At 40.8% G+C, this 20,722-nt stretch overlaps 2 pseudogenes; one reads left to right on the top strand and one right to left on the bottom strand.

Moving 5' to 3' along the window:
• The first annotated feature begins 1,420 nt into the window (after positions 1 to 1,420).
• LOC127339049 (uncharacterized) lies at positions 1,421 to 2,566 on the top strand (annotated as a pseudogene).
• A 251-nt stretch (positions 2,567 to 2,817) lies between these two features.
• Positions 2,818 to 4,163, bottom strand: LOC139837852 (uncharacterized; annotated as a pseudogene).
• Positions 4,164 to 20,722: the final 16,559 nt, after the last annotated feature.

The following is a 20,722-nucleotide window of genomic DNA, read 5'->3' as shown; positions in this document are numbered from 1 at the left end:
ATGCACACCAATATGTTCACCATTCTATATGTGAGCGCCATGCCAATTAAGAGGAACAAGTTAATATTGCAGCTTTCGAAGAATCAGATGGCAGACAAAATTATGACGGAAGTAGCTGCTGTGACGAGTTCAAATAAATTTGTACTGCAGGATGGCAGAGCGATAGCATGCAGGAACTAATAGAAGGCAGTTACTTTGTTAGCTTACGACGAATTAGATAGAAATAACAATGGCATCACCTGTAGTACAGGGAATGCAAACCAACATGTTCAGGGAGAACAATATTGGCATGAAAAAAATAGTAGCAGCCTATAATTTTTTTAACAACGACTGAGCAAGATAGAAGTTATGATGGCTACATCTACATAGCAGGGAATGCATAACAAAATGTTCAATCGCTTAAAGTTAGCAATGAACTAGAAAATAGAAAGGTGTTACGGTCATAGCTAGGGATGAACTAAAAGAGCTTCAGACAAACAAGCATCTGAACCCAGAACATGGCGCTAAAACAAGGGACTTACATTAGGAGAAGCACTCTGTGGGAGTCACAACAGATCTTCCTGGGGTTGATAGATCCGGTGATGAAGTACGCTACATGTGCTACTTGGGGTTGGAGAGACGGCCATTACACTTCATGGTTACTCATCTCATCTGCAAAAACGTAAGAGCATCTCCAGGAGCTCATCTATATGGACATGTATAGCAAATATAGAGGACAGACCCCCAGAAAACGTCTCCAGCAACACATGTATATGGACATGGGTCGATACATGACCATCCAGCTCGCGGGTGCGTCCTCCACTTCTGGGTGACCAAGCCGGGATCATCGCTCGCTCGCCCGCGCGATTCCGCTCGCCTCCCGCGCGATTCTGCCCGGCTCCCGCGCGAATAGGAAGCTGCAGGCGACGAGGAGGAGGACGCCGACGCCTGTCCGCGACTCGCCGAAGGTATGCGCCCTGTACTTTTTCTTTTGCATCACCGCGCGGTAGGTAGGATGGGGACGGCGGCGGCGCTGGAAGTAGGGCCAGGGCCGGGGCGGCGCAGGCGAGATGGGGACGGCGGCGGTGCGGGATGAAGGGCCCGGGGCGGCGCAGGCGAGTTGGGGACGGCGGCGGCGCTGGATGAAGGGCCCAGGGCGGAGGCGGCGGCGGCCGAGATGGGGCGACGGGGGCGGCCGAGATGGGGCGACGGAGGTAGCAGAGATGGGCAGAGCAGGCAAATCGGGAACAGCGGGCGGTGGAGGGCAGGGTCGAATTTCTTCTTCACTATATTGTCTCTGTCTTGGTACTGCATCGCATGGAACTAGATTTTTGTGCTTTGCTACTGTCTTGGTTCTGGCAGTACCGCATCTATATAGAAATTTTTGTACTGCTTTGCTATTGCAGTGAATACATTGTTGTGAATTGATTTTGTGTAGACACTAAATTGTGATGTTTATTGTAGATGGACACTTCAGAGATGAACAGCTCACCGGCACCTTCTTCTGGATCTTTTTTGGACCTGTTGAATACTGGTTCCGGTGACATGAATTGGGGTGACACACAGAATTTTAGCCCAATTGGAGAACAAGTGACAACACCAATTGAAAATATTGTTGCATCTGGTAAACCCAAACCGAGTAGAAAGGGTGTCCCGAAGGGGAAAAATTGGTCAAGTCTTGAGGACAAGGTGTTGATAGAATCATGGGCAAACACAAGTTTGGATGGGGTAGTCGGAGCCGATCAACATTCCGATTCTTATTGGGCTAGGATTACGGAGTACTACAACCAACACAAGAATCCAGCATGGCAGGTTCGTAATGTTGCATCGGTCAATGGTCGCTACACCAGTATTTCATCCGCTACGAGCAAGTTCTGTGGATGCCTTCAGCAGGTTTTAAATAGAAACCAAAGCGGAAGAACTTTAGACGAGAAGGTATGCTTTCGAACATTTGTTAACTATCTTCCCATTCCCGTGTAATATTCTATATGTGTTTTGCTACATATTTTAACTACACATTTCTTGCTGCAGAAAGAGGAGGCACACCTTATGTTTATTCAAAATGATCCAAAAAAAGCCTTTTACATTCATGCACTGTTATTTAGAGTTTGTGAAGTATCCAAAGTGGGAGTTAAGAGAACTTGAAGTTTCTCACAAAAAACAAAAGAAGAAGTCTGATGCAAGTCCAGGTGTCTCTGCTGCTGCTATTATTGATGATGACTTAAGTGTATCTTCCAAAATGCTTGAACGAGAGGAGGCACCTTCCGGTACCAAGCACGAGAAAGAAGCTCGCAAAGGTAAAAATCTCATGTCCGATGGTAGTTCTTGCAAATTATCATTACAATCTGTGTGGGCACAAAAGCAAGAGAAGGATGAGATGAAAGAGGCTTCCAAATCTGCTCGCTATGCACACGTAATTGAATTGCAAAAGGAGAAGGTTGCATTGAAAAAGATAGATGTTGAACTTAGGCAATTTGAAATTGACGAGAGGGTTATGCTGGTGGACACTAGTGGTATGAATATTTTACAAAAGCAATTCTATGAAGGGAAGCAGAAAGAGATCATTGCTCGCCGCCAAGGAATGTGATTTGTTAGCTGCTTGATGTATGAACTATGTGATTTGTTAGCTGCTTGATGTATGAACTATGTGATTTGTTACCTGCTTGATGTATGAACTATGTGATTTGTTACCTGCTTGATGTATGAACAAAGGAAATGTTTTATTGATAACACTGCATTACATCACTCGTTGCATGAAAGGTAAAACTAGATGAAAATAAATGGATTACATCACTCGTTGCATGAAAGGTAAAACTAGATGAAAATAAATGGATTACATCACTGGTTTCCAAAGTTTTGCCGAATGTTCTCAACTAGATCACGTTGAAGCTGAGAATGATCAGCTTTATTTTTAATCCGGTGATGCATGTGAAGAAAATCACTCAGCTCTTCTGCATAAGTACGAGATACTGTGACCCTTTCTCCCATTCCATCATAAGTGTATCTTTGACGACCATTGTCTCGCTCCTCTTCAACTATCATATTGTGCATTATGACACAAGCTGTCATGACATCACCAATTTCTTTACGCTTCCAACCTTTAGCAGGTCCTCGCACAATGGCAAAACGAGCTTGCAGAACTCCAAAGGCTCGTTCCACATCTTTTCTAGCCGCCTCTTGCATTTGGGAAAATTTCTTCTACTTTTGGGTGTCTGGAGCTGGTATGGTTTTCACAAATGTTGCCCACTGTGGATATATGCCATCTGCAAGGTAATACCCCATTGTGTACTCATGACCATTGATACTATAATTCACTTCTGGAGCTTCGCCTCCCGCTTGCTTTGCAAACACGGGAGAACGTTGAAGAACATTCAGATCATTGTTAGACCCTGGTAAACCAAAGAAAGAATGCCAAATCCAAAGATCTTGTGAAGCAACTGCTTCCAAAATCATTGTGGGCTCATTGACATGGCCTTTAAACATGCCATGCCATTTCTTTGGGCAATTTTTCCAAGCCCAATGCATGCAATCTATACTCCCTAACATACCAGGGAATCCTCTTTCCTCCCCTATTGCAAGCAATCTTGCAGTATCTTCTGCGTTTGGAGATCTTAGGTACTTGTCCCCAAATACTTCGCAAACTTTGATCACAAATTTCTTGCAAGACTCTAAATTTGTGGATTCTGCTGAGCGGATGTACTCATCCGCTAAATCAGCAGCTATTCCATAAGATAACATTCGCATTGCCGCGGTCATCTTTTGCAGAGGATGCAACCCTTGAGCTCCAGCAGAATTTCTTGTTTGCGTAAAATAACCCTCATAGTCATGCTCAAGTATACCATTAACTATGCGGTTAAATAAATCACGGGACATCCTAAACCTGTGCATAAAAAAGGTAAATGAGACGGTACTGAAAATATACAAACACAGAGTAGTGTTCTAATGACAAACCTTCGCCGAAATAAGTGCTCGGGGTAGCGAGGATTTGTTTTGAAGTAATCATCCCAGAGAAGAACAAATCCGGCATCTCTTCCTCTGTCGATTATCTGACGTCCAATCTTGGAACCGCCACAGCGTCGGGCATTTCCCTGCTCTTCCTCCTCGGCGATTGCTGCCATAATAAGTTCATCGTCGCCTGATGAAGACGACGATGAATTCATCATCATATACCAAGAGGTGCTCATTGTATCGTGAGAGAGTGGATAGAGAGCAAAGAAGCTACAACCAGGAATGTTGTGCGAGAGGTGGGAGATGGTGGTATATATAGATACGAAAATATAGCTGTTGGGAATATAGCCGTTGAAAATATAGCCGTTGGGAATATAGCCGTTGAAAATATAGCCGTTGGGAATCTAACTGTTCAAAAAATATCTGTTCAAAAAATAGAGCCGTTGGAAAAAATCTGTTAAATAGTAGTTATAGGATAGTATTAAAATATAGGAGAGAGAATATAGATGTCCTGGTTATAGATGATCTGCTGGAAAACTGGAGACATCTAAAAAAGAATCTTTATAGATGATCATCTATATGGAGATATAGAGGACCAAATTTGGATGAGCTCCTGGAGATGCTCTAACGGCGCGTCGTTAGCACAAACAGGTTCCCGCAAGATTAAACAAGAACTTGCAGGCAAGCAATAGAAAAGCGACAGTAGAAGAGTTTAGATCATGCACGGCGCCGGTGAAGCAGATCCGGTTCATGCACAGCGGTGTCTGTGAGCAAGATCCGATGCGGTGGACGACGGATCCGGCGAAGCGGCTCCGGTGGGGTGGACGATACCGCAGCTGAAGCGACTGCGGTAGACTGCTGGATGAGCATATGGTTTCGAGGTTCGGCAGGGATGATCCGGTCTGGTTGATGACGGCGTAGATGAAGCGGCTCCGGCAGGCAGCCGGATGACGAGGATCGCGAGGCCTCAGGTAGGCCAGGGAAGTCCGGCGGGGATGTTCCGGTGCGGTGGTCGTGGAGGTGGGAGAGAGGGACTTGGGAAGTTCCGGTGGGTGGTCTGAGGGAAATGAATTTTTTTTGCGAGGGTTTCCGGGCTAGGGAGGTGGTGATCGAAAAAATGATGGGCAGACCCCCCCACCAACCAACTTTGCTGTCATCTCCACAGGGTTAGAATGGGAATTTGGAAGCGTGTGAAATTTTTGTATTTTGTGGGCGGGAAGTTTTGCCGCTATGAGATTTTGAATTTGGCTAAGGTCCAACTATAATGATAAAAAATTGTGAGACCGTACTAGTACCTCTGTTCAAGGCCGAGTGCAAAATCAAATCATCATCACCTTGAATATCGGTCACTACCATGATCATGATCTATCTCTGAAATTAGTGTATCCGCTAGATCTAGCAAAGTATAATGATAAAAAGAATTGTGAGACCGTACTAGTACTTCTCTTCTAGGCCGAGTGCAACATCAAATCATCATCACGTTGAAAATTTGTTACCATGATCATGATCTACCTCTGAAAATGGGCGCATCCGCTAAAACTTGCAAAGTATAATTATACAAATTTGTGAGACCGTACTAGTACTTATGTTCAAGGTCGAGTGCAACATCAAATCATCATTACATTGAATATTGTGTTACCATGATCATGATCTATCTCTGAATTTGGCGCATCCGCTAAATCTCGCAAAGTATAATGATAAAAAAATTGTGAGAATGTACTAGTACTTATGTTCAAGGCCGAGTGCAGGATCAAATCATCATCACGTTGAAATTTGTTACAACGATCATGCCATATCTCTAAAATTGGTGCATCCGCGAAATCTTGCACGTGGCGCATCTCGGTGCGGAGCAACAAGTCTGTGATATCAAGGTTGAGGCGTCGGTAGCGTCATCGGGCTCTCTTCTCTTGATAGATCTTCTACATAGCGCGGTGCACCGCCTGCCGAGAAGAAGTCACATGTGATACCGAGGTGGAGACGTCGCCGGCATCCTCGAGGCGCGGCCGCCCCTCTACGAGCCAGCGTCGACTCAAGGTATGAATCCATGCGTTGTCGCGCCCTTCTACCGATGAAGTGGGGTGCCTTAGATTTATTGTTCTTCTCTTACAATTATTTCGAGCTGAACATGTGTGCTCTTTCTCTGAATATATTGCTTGAAAAGCTAACCAAGTTACTTAAATTCACTTTGTTCTTAATCTTGCATGAAAATTTTGTTATTTTTGCTGACGGTGGTGCGCGCAATGAGATTTATTTGTGGGTGTGTTGAGCTGTTAGGCCTAAGTCGAAATCCTCAGCTAAACGAGGCCTCAGCTTAACACATAAAAAAGGTGTTCAATCTCGCCCACAATGTCCTCTTCTTTCCTCTTCCTTTATTGGAACTTGTTTTGCAGACAAGGAAAGTGGCATGTGTAATGTGAGTAAAACCCTCTTAGCCAAAATCAGCTACAACAAGATTTTATGTATTGTAGATGCCCCAATTGACTCTCATCCCCAATGTAGTTTTTTTATGTCAGTATAGACTTCTTTACTGGATGTATACTATCGTACATGGCATGCATTTGCCTAATGAGCAGCATTGTATTGCTATTCTAGCCAACCTGATCGATCTATCAAGCTTCATGCACGAGATGCCATGTAGATAAACAAGGTCTATACAAATTCAAACCAGACAAATCATGTATCTATACCCCTAACCCCTAAACTCTGTCTTATGAAGTCAATCATGAAGAGAAGTGGTTTTGGGTTTCAAACATGGAAATTCAAAAACCTCCCAAAAGCTTCATTTTAGAGTGACTAAGAAGGATCCATGCTTACCTTTGCATTTTCATATTTTAAACTTGTTTAAATCATTGTCAAACCTAGGATTTGTCCAAGATACAAATGGGCACAAATTTAAAAAAATCAGAAAAATTAAAAACAAAAGCACATAGTCTTCTTGTGTCATATCGTAAGCATTCAAGTTGATAAACAAGGTCTAGATATATCCAAACCAGACAAATCATGTATCTACCCCCTGTCGATCTTATGAAGTCTAGCATGAAGAGAAGTCGTTTTGGGTTTCAAACATGGAAATTTCAAGAACATCCCAAAAGCTTCATTTTAGAGTGACTAAGATGGATCAAGGCTTACGTTTTCATTTTCATGTTCTAAACTTGTTTAAATCCTGGTCAAATCTAGGATTTGACCAAGATTCAAATGGGCATAAAATAAAAAAATAGAAAAATGAAAAACCAAAGCACATAGTCTTCTTATGTCATATAGTAAACATTAACGTTGATAAACAAGGTCTAGACATATTCAAACTAGACAAATCATGTATCTACCCCCTACCCCCTAAACTCTGTCTTGTGAAGTCAAGCATGAAGAGAAGTGCATGGTTTTGGGTTTCAAACATGGAAATTTCAAAAACCTCCCAAAAACTTCATTTTAGAGTGACTAAGAAGGATACATGCTTCCCTTTTCATTTTCATGTTTTAAACTTGTTTAAATCTTGGTCAAACCTAGGATTTTACAAGATTCAAATGTGCATCAAAATTCCAAAAAAATCAGAAAAATGAAAAACCAAAGCACATAGTTTTCTTATGTCATATAGTAAGCATTAAAGTTGATAAACAAGGCCTAGACATATTCAAACATGAAAAAATCATGTATCTACCCCTACCCCTAAACTCTGTCTTATGTAGTTAAGCATGAAGAGAAGTGGTTTTGGGTTTCAAACATGGAAATTTCAAAAACCTCCCAAAAGCTTTATTTTAGAGTGACTAAGAAGGATCCGTGCTTACCTTTTCATTTTCATATTTTAAACTTATTAAAATCATTGTCAAACCTAGGATTTGACCAAGATTCAAATGGGCATAAAATTTAAAAAGATCAGAAAAATGAAAAACAAAAGCACATAGTCTTCTTATGTCATATATATAGTAAGCATTCAAAAGTTGATAAACAAGGTCTAGACATATTCAAATAATACAAATCATGTATCTACCCCTAACCATAAACTCTGTCTTATGAAGTAAAGCACGAAGACAAATGGTTTTTGGTTTGAAACACGGAAATTTCAAAAACCCCCCAGAAGCTTCATTTTAGAGTGACTAAGAAGGATCCAGGCTTACCTTTTCATTTTCATGTTTTAAACTTGTTTAAATCTTGGTCAAACCTAGGATTTGACCAATATTCAAATGGGCATAAAATAAAAAATAAAAAACCAAAGCACATAGTCTTCTTATGTCATACAGTAACCATTCAAGTTCATAAACAAGGTCTAGACATATTCAAACCAGACAAATCATGTACCCCCTAACCCTAAACTCTATCTCATATATGAAGTCAAGCATGAAGAGAAGTGTGGTTTTGGGTTTCAAACATGTAAATTTCAAAAACATCCCAGAAGCTTCATTTTAATTAGACTTACTGATTAATTAAGAAGGATCCAGGATTAATTACCTTTTCATTGTCATGTTTTAAACTTGTTTAAATCTTGGTCAAACCTGGCATTTGACCAAGATTCAAATGGGCATTAAAATTCAGAAAAAAAATCGAAAGAATGAAAAACCAAAGCACATAGCCTTCATATGTCATATAGTAAGCATTCAAATTGATAAACAAGGTCTAGACATAGTTAAACCAGAAAAATCATGTATCTACCCCTAAGCCCTAACCCTAAACTCTGTCTTATGAAGTCAAGCATGAAGAGAAGTGGTTTTGGGTTTCAAACATGGAAATTTCAAAAACCTCCCAAAAGCTTCATTTTAGAGCGACTAAGAAGGATCGATGCTTACCTTTTCATTGTCATGTTTTTAACTTATTTGAATCTTGGTCAAATCCTAGGTTTGACCAAAATTTAAACAAGTTTAAAACATTAAAATGAAATGGGAAGTCAGTATCCTTCTTAGTCACTCTAAAATGAAGCTTTTGGGATGTTCTTGAAATTTCCATGGTTGACTTCATAAGACGGAGTTTAGGGTTAGAGTAGACATATACATGATTTCTCTGGTTTGATTATGTCTAGACCTTGTTTATCAACTTTAATGCTTACTATATGACATAAGAAAACTATTTGCTTTTGTTTTTCATTTTTCTGTTTTTTTTTTAATTTTGATGCCCATTTGAATCTTGTCAAATCCTAGGTTTGACCAAGATAATTTAAACATGAAATGAAAAGGGAAGCATGTATCCTTCTTAATCACTCTAAAATGAAGTATTTGGGAGGTTTTTGAAATTTCCATGTTTGAAACCCAAAACCATTTGTAAAGTTCTTAATCTATCTCTGAATTTGGCGCATCCGCTAAATCTTGCAAAGTATAATGATAAAGAAATTGTAAGACAGTAGTAGTACTTCTGTTCAAGGTCGAGTGCAACATCAAATCATCATCACCTTGAAAATTTGTTACCATGATCCTCTAAAAATGGGCGCATCCGCTAAAACTTGCAAAGTATAATGATACAAAATTGTGAGACCGTACTAGTACTTATGTTCAAGGTCGAGTGCAACATCAAATCATCATTACATTGAAAATTGTGTTACCGTGATCATGATCTATCTATGAATTTGGCGCATCCGCTAAATCTCGCAAAGTATAATGATAAAAAATTGTGAGACTGTACTAGTACTTATGTTCAAGGCCGAGTGCAGGATCAAATCATCATCACGTTGAAATTTGTTACAACGATTATGACATATCTCTAAAATTGGCGCATCCGCTAAATCTTGCACGTGGCGCATCTCGGTGCGGAGCAACATGCCGGTGCTATCAAGGTTGAGGCGTCGGTAGCGTCATCGGGCTCTCCTCTTTTGATAGATGTTCTACATGGCGTGGCGCACCGCCCATCGAGAAGCAGTCACATGTGAGATCGAGGTGGAGACGTCACCGACATCCTCGAGGCGCGGCCGCCCTTCTACGAGCCAGAGGCGACTCAAGGTATGAATCCATGCGTTGTCGCGCCCCTTCTGCATATGAAGTGGGGTGCCTTAGATTTATTTTTCTTCTCTTACGATTATTTGTAGCCGAACATGTGTGCTCTTTCTCTGAATATATTGCTTGAAAAGGTAACCAAGTAACTTAAATTCACTTCGTTCTTAATCTTGCGTGCTAATTTTGTTATTGTTGCTGACAGTGGTGCGCGCAAGGAAATTTATTTGTGGGTGTGCTGAGCTGTTAGGCCTAAGTCGAAATCCTTAGCTAAACAAGGCCTCAACTTAACACATAAAAAAGGTGTTCAATCTCGCCCACAATGTCCTCTTCTTTCCTCTTCCTTTATTGGAACTTGTTTTGCAGACAAGGAAAGTGGCACGTGTAATGTGAGTAAAACCCACTTAGCCAAAATCAGCTACGAGCAAGATTTTATGTATTGTAGATGCCCCAATTGACTCTCATCCCCAATGTAGTCTTTTTTTATGTCAAGATAGACTTCTTTCTTTGGATGTATACTATTGTACATGGCATGCATTTGCCTAATGAGGAGCATTGTATTGCCATTCTAGCCAACCTGATCGATCTGTCAAGCTTCATGCACGAGATGCCATGTTTAATTTACTCCCTCGCTCCGATCCATATTTCTTGGTGTAAAATGAATGTGAATCGGAGGGAGTACTCTTCTTACATAGTACTATACCAGTTCAAAAAAAAGTACTACTACATCACAAATGCATCAAAAGAGTACTACATCACAAGACCACCACGGTTGTACTAGTAGAGTTTAATGCGTAACTTCCAAAGGGAATAAGATTAAACATATGAACTTTAAATAGGCGCTATCCGACGTCTGCTTGTTTTGGGAGCACAACATAAATAATACTACCCCCGTCCATACATAAGTGACTAAACTTTGTCTAGAGATGGTTTCATCTATATCTGTTTTTAGTGTGTAGATACATCCGTATCTTGAAGTAAAAAGGTGAGCCGCTAACTTTTTGAATAGAGTGAGTAATACAATTCGGATAAACAATGGTGTAGTAAAACAAATACTCCTGCCCATCATAAAACAAAACACAGACTGACTCAAATATATGTACAGATCACAAAAAAGGTTTCATCAGACCCTGAACATATACATGCAGAGATGGCCGTTTGATCACATAAAACAAAGGTTTCGTGGCATATTTATGCCCCCAAAACAAGCAGACGTCGGACAGCGCCAACGTACTAGCAGCTACCACTATGGAGCTGCAGTACAAACAAATGGTGCAGCGACATTTCCACCAGAACGAAAACTAAAAGACATCAGACCAAACAAAAGCTGGGCTATCACTTCTTGCCCAAACAAGCCTTGCTCCTTCATATGCGACTTCCTTTTCTCTTATGGATGTTGAACTTTGAATTAGATGGGTTCCTGACAGCGCGTTCTTTTTCGTGTCCTTGATGTTGCACTCTGGATCAGGTCGGTTACTATCAGGAAAGGAACAAATTGATCAGCAAAAGTCATATGTAAATGAATGCAAAGGTTACATATGAATGACTAACCCGGTCTAACTGAGTAGGGATGTAAAGTGCACCAACGTCTAGCAGAATTGTACTTTCTCCACTGCCAGTTGCTCATATCTAATTGGAATACTCCCTCCTTTGCCCTTACATCCAGCTCATTTTTGTCCTCAAATACGCAGGGTAACCTTACTGCATGTTTCCAATTGTATGGAAATGATGTGTCAAGGCCAAGAAAAGTATCCAATTCAAAATTTATATGACATGTCCATGACTCGTGATTGCATGTTGATGATCTTGTACTGGCCCATGTTTGTAGGGTGAAGTCTCTTATAACAGCAAGGGCAACATCTCCATTATGTCCCTTGAAGATGTGAATGTTAAGCATGAATATATCATGCGTCTCATGAGGGCACTGAATATATTTCAGAGCCTTCTTTGCATGGTCAAGCTCAATGATATATCTAGACTTCGTTGGCCAGTACAAAATACCCCCTATGAGAGTTGCCGGTCTACGGTCAATCTCTCGACAAAGATCAGAGTTGATCGAGCTAGAAACTCCCATTCTTTTGAATCTGGTGAGTAGATATGAGCCTGTGCATCGTAACTTTTAGTTGTTATCCAAACAACCGAGAACTTGCAACAATGTGTAAACGGTTCAGAGTTTTTTCTCGAACAGAGAATTGAGCCGCTGCTTTCAATTGCGTGATTGCGCCACAATGGTGGTTCTGGTATCGCTGTCAGAACTTGCCTAATTGGATCCCAGACTGATATATACCCACCGGATACATTAGAATGGAGTAGCACCATACCATCGCGGTATCCCAGGACATAGATTTTGGGACCGTTCACTTCAGACGGGATTGCCAGCATCTGCAAGATGGCTGGGTGAAGATCATGCTCTGTGATGAATCGATTGTCCTCGGAGTTGTTGGTGAAAAACCCTAGCAACGGGTTTCCTCCGTTGTGTGACACAGTTAGCTTTCTGAAATAATTGCTTCCCATACATTGCCTCCATGCTTTCTTGGTGCCTGATGCAGCTAGTAAGCAGGTTGGATGGGGAGGAAGCCTGGCAAGAATCTGAGAGACTACATCTTCAGGCAGATTGTTGATTGTTGTGGGTGTCCTTCGACTAAAGCTGGTAGGATTACGCAAATCGCACGATGCATCGTCAAAATTATGTAAACAACACATTGCATCATCTAATTTTTTAAACAAAATGCAACATCTAATTTGACTAAACAGCAAAATGCATCATCTAATTCATCATCAAAGTTTCCTAAACTGCACGGTGCATCAGCAAAATCAAAATAGTGTAAACAGCACAATGCATCAGAAAAATCAAAATAATGTAAACAGGACAATGGATTAGCAAAATCAAAATAATGTAAACAGCACAATGCATCAGCAAAATCAAAATAATGTAAACAGGACAATGCAAAAACACCACAAAAATAGGACGCACCAACGGAAGGCAATCTCGCATCTACAGTAATAATTGCTAACGTGTCAACACGATTGGAGGAAAAGGAGACATCTACAGGACCCAAAATGCTGTGGTAACATCAGATGGGGTTAGCTTTGATATAGGTAATAAAATGTAAACAGCACAATGCATCATCTAAGTTGACAGCAAAATTCTTCATCGAAATTTCCCACACTGCTCAAGGAATCAGAAAAATTACCTAAAAGGCTAAAAGAGCAAAATGCATCATCAGAGTAAAATATATGTAAACAGTACAATGCATCATCCAACTTTTGGCTAAACAGCAGAGAGCATTAGCTAGGTTGATAGAAAAAAAAACCAAAAAAATCACCATGAAAAATTCCTGAAGAGGACAGTGCATCAGAAAAATTACTACTCCCCTCCGATTCATATTAATTGACTCCAATATGGATGTATCTAGAACTAAAATGTGTCTAGATACATTCATATTAGAGTCAATTAATATAAACCGGAGTACCTAAAAAGCATAATGAATCACCCAAATTACAAAAGAAGCAGAATGCATCATCAAAAATACAAAAACATCGCAATGCATCATCACGTCTGGTTTGGGCAAAAAACCCAAGCCACCAGATCTAACCGCATTGCAGTTGGGGAAGGTAGAACTTACGAAGGGGTTGACGAGTCATGATCATATGCAACAAGCGCCGCCTTAGATGAAGTCTCCATCCAAGCTCTCGATGCGTTCAAAGCAGCCAACTTCGAAGCCTCCAACGGTTCTCCCGGCTGCGCCGCCAAAACTCTCGAAGCACGCGCCAAGACTTTCCAACAAAATGCCGCTTCGATACGAGCATTTGCCAGCGCCACAGCGCCCGGGGCCGTCCTAGCCACCGCCTTCGCCTTTGCCTCCGCATCCGCATCCGCTTTACATGTCTCCGTCGATGCATGCAGAGCATCCGTCTCCGCTTTCCATGTATCCGCCGACGCAGTGTAGGCATCGAGCGACGCCGTTTTCATTTCCTAGAAAACCCAGTAAGTTACTCACATTGCAATCCCCAAATTAAGGTTATATCGAACAAAATGACCGATGAACCTCTCTACTCGCCGGAGGTTGGAGATGTACATACCTGCGAATATCGGTCCGGCGGTGCTTGACGGTGGTGCGTCGGGGACGGGGGAGAACTCGGCGGGGAGAATGGCGGCGCGGCCCAAGACGGCGGAGCGGAGAGGGGCGACGGTGCGGTCATCGAACCTCGGCAGACAGTATTTTGTATATATATATGAGAAGAAGAATAAATTCTGGTCGAATGAGGCAGCGCGACCGGCAGAGTACAACCGAAGGCTACTAGTGCTACCTTGGAGTACTGTAGTAATATAACATAATAAAATAATGGCCTTGTTTAAACCACTCTTGTCAGTGTGTCATCGCGTCCAAATTTAATGCATTCTGTGGAAATCGGAATAATGCTGTAAAAACTCTCATATATAGCATGCACCGACACTTTTCAACAAAATGTCGTCTCCATTTCATAGCAGACTGCTTGCACACTGGGATACGATGCTGACATGACGAAGGGCGCAGAAGTTTGCGTGAATGGTTGTACTACCATCCGACCATTAGCATAATCATTGCGCGATAGCTTACACGAGAAGGAAAAGAGCCGAATAGCTGTAGATAATAAAAGCATTTGTTTCTTCGAGGATCCTTCTTCTACTGCCTTCTCAAAGGAGTACTACTATTGTAATTTTTTTGTTTTTCTGGGACCTTCGGGTATTCAAATTTGATTAGAAGGAGTCGATCGATTTTACACACCAATCGTATAGCTCGGTGGGTGGATTGGCATTTGAAGTTTGGTCATTGTGTTCTTGTTTGTTACCACCCTCGCAAGGCACGTCCAAGTATTTCCTGTCAGAATTTATGGCATGTATATAGTTACATAACCTACATTATTTCAATTATGAGTTTAATTACTAGGCAAAAGCTTAAAAAATCCATATATAGTTGCAGATTAAGATCAACAAATCCTTGAACCTATATCTACACAATTGATGGCACTAACACATCCTAGCAAGCGGAAAGCATGTCTACCCTACTGCTTGCAAAAGGTGGAATTATGACAATAATGTGCAACTGTTAAAATTTGGTAGCCCTCCTTCACAAATAACACACATCTAGCCATTTTTGTACAGTAATAAAAAGGGAAATCATTCTTTCATGCATGCATATAATTGTTAGAATCTCTTGTTTGTGAAGTTGCTTAAAATACGATCTCTTCCAAACTTGAGGTCATATGATAACTAAAAAGTTTTGTATGGCGGGATTTTGCATCAAAGTACATGCGCACAATACTCACTTGTGGGCAGAAAGCCAAGCAAACTCATATTACTAGGTTTGTAATGATTTGTTCTAGAAATTTCACCATCACATATGATTTTGGGCTTGCGTTAATTTTACTTTAAAAACTTCTTCCAAATTCAAATTTTCTTCAAACATGCTAACGGTACATGTCTACCAATTAATAATTAAGGGTACACCACACGTACTACCTCGTAGGGTACATACAAAAAATTACTATATTTTATGGCATGTACTAATTTCACATAATCTACAACTCAATGTTGAGTTTAATGATCAGCCCAGAACTAGAAAACAAATATACATATAGTTGCAAATTAACCTAGAAAAGCTCTAGTATCCTTTAAAACCCTAGAAAATGGTCATGCATGCATGCATCCTACCCATAATAATTAATTAAGGTCTCGATCTCTATACTGCTCACGAAGTTTGGAATTCTGGCAAATATGCAACTTGTTTCATTAATTTACCATGGCGAGATAGATGCATGCACATCGATCTCTTAAAAAATGTGGTCATATATGTTAAATATAAGTTTGTAAAGGATTTGGCATCCATATATGCTCACCGGATATATAGATAAGGCCAAGCAAACACATCGAATATTTGTGAAGAAATGTTTTTGCTAGAACCTTCAAATTTTTAGATTTACATCACACACAAAGAACACACCTTTTATTTCGCCAGGTTTGTGCACTAATAAAGTACTCCTACAGTACTAGAAATTGGATTGTTCTACTCCGGAGTGATATGCTCACCGGAGTATTTTTTGATCTTAGCTGGAGCGGCGTTTGGCGGTTGCACGAAGCCGTGCTGGATGTTAAGCCTGTCGAGGCACGCCTGGTGGAAAGCGTGCGCCACCTTAGCCTCATCGGCGCGCCGCTACAATGCTGCGTTCCTGGGATTTGCCGCCGCCGCATTCTTAGCCTGCACGAAAGCTTGCAGAGCATCCCGACATCTATAGAGTGCCGGGAACATCACGTTATATACGAGCTCATTGGCGGTGTTGCTCCTACAAAGGGCGTCGCCGTGATGCGCTTCGAAAGAACGGCCTGGCTCCACGGCAGGCACCGCCTAAAGTGCGGTCGGATTAGGCGGCTGGCCACGGGAGCTCCCTGCCTCCGCATCGTTCGCGGCGGCCGGGGAGGGGATCTCACCTGCTGGCAAAGAAAACCATGCGGCATGCGAAGGCGGAAAAGCCGGCCAGGGCCGAGCGGGCGTCGCATGCGGGGTTGCGTGGGAGATCCCTGCCTCTGCATCCATCGGCCCGCACGGGAAGCGGCTGGCGAGGGGCTCCACGGCCAGCGCCGCCGCCGCGGGCTGAACAACCGGCCAGTGCAGAGCGGGCGGGTTATGCCTTGGTGCGCGATGGACGAAGCGAAGGCGGCGCTGATGCTGCGCTTCCTCGTCGGTGGTAGGACTACGCGCGCGGCGACCAAAGCCAAGTCGGAAGGCCATAGCTATGTTGATTGGTCACTTAAGCTGTAGAGGTTCTCAGTACCATTTCGGAGAAGCGGAGTAAGAGGAAGTTGTTGCTTATAATAAAAATATCTCGGGTTCACTGCCACGTTGGGTTAAGAGGGGCAAAGTTGGTCAATTCCTAGGAAGTTGGAATCGTTTTGGCTCCAATTTAATTACCTTGCGGTTCCTCTCTCGGTCTCTCCCACCTCTTCACTATCCGTCCCCTTGCCTCCTTTCATGTTTCATCATAGTGCATCTTATTTTTCTAGTAGCACCTTCACAAAAATCATACACATTTGGCCGATTCTGTCATTGTGTGCACTAATAAAGTAAAAAAATTGATTATATGTGAATAAACGTTTAATACACTAGCTCGCAAAGATGTTTCTCAAGGCGATATGCACAATGCCTGCCAAAAAAGCTTCATTTTGGATTGACTAATAATTAAGAAGGATCCAAACTTACTTTTTCATTTTCATGTTTTAAACTTGTTTAAATCTTGGTCAAACCAATGATTTTACCAAGATTCAAATGGGCATAAAAATCTAAAAAATTAAAAAAAATGAAAAACCGAAACACATAGCCTTCTTATGTTATATAGTAAGCATCATTCAAGTTCATAACCAAGGTTTAGACATATACGAACTAGACAAATCATGTATCTACCTCCTAACCCTAAACTTTGTCTTATGAAGTCAAGCATGCATGAAGAGAATTGGTTTTGGGTTTCAAATATGGAAATTCCAAAAATCTGCCAAAAAAGCTTCATTTTGGATTGACTAATAATTAAGAAGGATCAAAACTTACTTTTTCATTTTTCATGTTTTAAACTTGTTTAAATCTTGGTTGATGGGCATAAAAAATTAGAAAAAATGAAAAACCAAAACACATAGCCTTATTATGTCATATAGTAAGCAGCATTCAAGTTCATAACCAAGGTTTAGACATATTCAAACAACACAAATCATGTATCTACCCCTAACCCTAAACTCTATCTTATGAAGTCAAGCATGCATGAAGAGAAGTTGTTTTGGGTTTCAAACATGAAAATTTCAAGAACCTCAGAAAATCTTCATTTTAGAGTGATTAAGAAGGATCTAGGCTTACCTTTTCATTTTCATGTTTTAAACTTGTTTAAATCATGATCAAACCTAGGATTTGACCAAAATTCAAATGGGCATAAAATTAAAAAAAACAGATAAATGAAAACAAAGCACATAGTCTTCTTATGTCATATAGTAAGCATTAAAGTTGGTAAACAAGGTCTAGCATATTCAAACTAGACAAATCATGTATCTACCCCCTAACCCCTAAACTATGTATTATGTAGTAGTCAAGCATGAAGAGAAGTGGTTTTGGGTTTCAGACATGGAAATTTCAAAAACCTATCAAAAGCTTCATTTTAGAGTGACTAAGAAGGATCCATATGCTTACCTTTTCATTTTCATATTTTAAACTTGTTTAAATCATTGTCAAACCTAGGATTTGACCAAAATTCAAATGGGCATAATATTTAAAAAAATCAGAAAAGTGAAAAACAAAAGCACATAGTCTTCTTATGTCACATATATAGTAAGCATTCAGATAAACAAGGTCTAGAAATATTCAAATAAGAAAAATCATGTATCTACCCCTAACCCTGAACTCTGTCTTATGAAGTCAAGCATGAAGAGAAGTGGTTTTTGGTTTCAAACATGGAAATTTCAAAAACCTCCCAAAAGCTTCATTTTAGAGTGACTAAGAAGGATCCAGGCTTACCTTTTCATTTTCATGTTTTAAACTTGTTTAAATCTTGGTCAAACCTAGGATTTGACCAATATTCAAATGGGCATAAAATAAATAAAAAAAACCAAAGCACATAGTCTTCTTATGTCATATAGTAAGCATTCAAGTTCATAAACAAGGTCTAGACATATTCAAACCAGACAAATCATGTACCCCCTAACCCTAAAGTCTGTCTTAATTATATATGAAGTCAAGCATGATCGAAGATAAGTGTGGTTTTGGGTTTCAAACATGGAAATTTCAAAAACCTCCCAAAAGCTTCATTTTAATTAGACTGTCTGGTTAATTAAGAAGGATCTAGGATTAATTACCTTTTCATTGTCATGTTTTAAACTTGTTTAAATCTTGGTCGAACCTAGGATTTGACCAAGATTCAAATGGGCATAAAAATTCAGAAAATCGAAAGAATGAAAAACCAAAGCACATATCCTTCTTATGTCATATAGTAAGCATTCAAATTGATAAACATGGTCTAGACATATTCAAACCAGAAAAATCTTGTATCTACCCCTAACCCTAAACTCTGTACGTCTTATGAAGTCAAGCATGAACAGAAGTGGTTTTGGGTTTCAAACATGGTAAATTCAAGAACCTCCCAAAAGCTTCATTTTAGAGTGACTAAGAGAAGGATCCAGACTTAATTACCTTTTCATTTTCACATGTTAAACTTGTTTAAATCTTGCTCAAACCTAAGATTTTACCAAGATTCAAATGGGCATGAAAATCAAAAAATGAAATACCAATGCACATAGTCCTCTTATGTCATATAGTAAGCATTCAACAAGTTGATAAACAAGGTCTAGACATATTCTAACCAGACAAATCATGTATCTACCCCCTGTCGACCCTAAACTTCGTCTTATGAAGTCAAGCATGAAGAGAAGTGGTTTTGGCTTTCAAACATGGAAATTTCAAAAACCTCCCAAAAGCTTCATTTTAGAGCGACTAAGAAGGATCGATGCTTACCTTTTCATTTTCATGTTTTAAACTTATTTAAATCTTGGTCAAACCTTGGATTTGACCAAGATTCAAATGGGCACAAAAATTCAGACAAAAAATCTAAAGAATGAAAAACCAAAGCACATATATAGCCTTCTTAATTATGTCATATAGTAAAACATTCAAGTTGATAAACAAGGTCTAGACATATATATTCCAACCAGAAAAATCATGTGTATATGTACCCCTAACCCTAAACTCTGTCTTATGAAGTCAATCATGAAGATTTCAAGAACATCCCAAAAGCTTCATTTTAGAGCGACTAAGAAGGATCCAGGCTTACCTTTCCATTTTCATGTTTTAAACTTATTTAAATATTGGTCAAATCTAGGACTTGACCAAGTTTCAATTGGGCATAAAATAAAAAAAATTGAAAAAACAAAGCCCACATAGTCTTCTTATGTCTAAAATATAGCTGTTGGGAATATAGCCGTTGAAAATATAGCCGTTGGGAATATAGCCGTTGAAAATATAGCCGTTGGGAATCTAACTGTTCAAAAAATATCTGTTCAAAAAATAGAGCCGTTGGAAAAAATCTGTTAAATAGTAGTTATAGGATAGTATTAAAATATAGGAGAGAGAATATAGATGTCCTGGTTATAGATGATCTGCTGGAAAACTGGAGACATCTAAAAAAGAATCTTTATAGATGATCATCTATATGGAGATATAGAGGACCAAATTTGGATGAGCTCCTGGAGATGCTCTAACGGCGCGTCGTTAGCACAAACAGGTTCCCGCAAGATTAAACAAGAACTTGCAGGCAAGCAATAGAAAAGCGACAGTAGAAGAGTTTAGATCATGCACGGCGCCGGTGAAGCAGATCTGGTTCATGCACAGCGGTGTCTGTGAGCAAGATCCGATGCGGTGGACGACGGATCCGGCGAAGCGGCTCCGGTGGGGTGGACGATACCGCAGCTGAAGCGACTGCGGTAGACTGCTGGATGAGCATATGGTTTCGAGGTTCGGCGGGGATGATTCGGTCCGGTTGATGACGGCGTCGATGAAGCGGCTCCGGCAGGCAGCCGGATGACGAGGATCGCGAGGCCTCGGGTAGGCCAGGGAAGTCCGGCGGGGATGTTCCGGTGCGGTGGTCGTGGAGGTGGGAGAGAGGGACTTGGGAAGTTCCGGTGGGTGGTCTGAGGGAAATGAATTTTTTTTGCGAGGGTTTCCGGGCTAGGGAGGTGGTGATCGAAAAAATGATGGGCAGACCCCCCCACCAACCAACTTTGCTGTCATCTCCACAGGGCTAGAATGGGAATTTGGAAGCGTGTGAAATTTTTGTATTTTGTGGGCGGGAAGTTTTGCCGCTATGAGATTTTGAATTTG

The sequence above is a fragment of the Lolium perenne genome, chromosome 3, assembly GCF_019359855.2.
Source record: "Lolium perenne isolate Kyuss_39 chromosome 3, Kyuss_2.0, whole genome shotgun sequence".
Taxonomy (NCBI): Eukaryota; Viridiplantae; Streptophyta; class Magnoliopsida; order Poales; family Poaceae; genus Lolium; species Lolium perenne.
The sequence above is the reverse complement of the archived record's forward strand: the minus strand, read 5'-3'. Positions and strand labels throughout refer to the sequence as shown.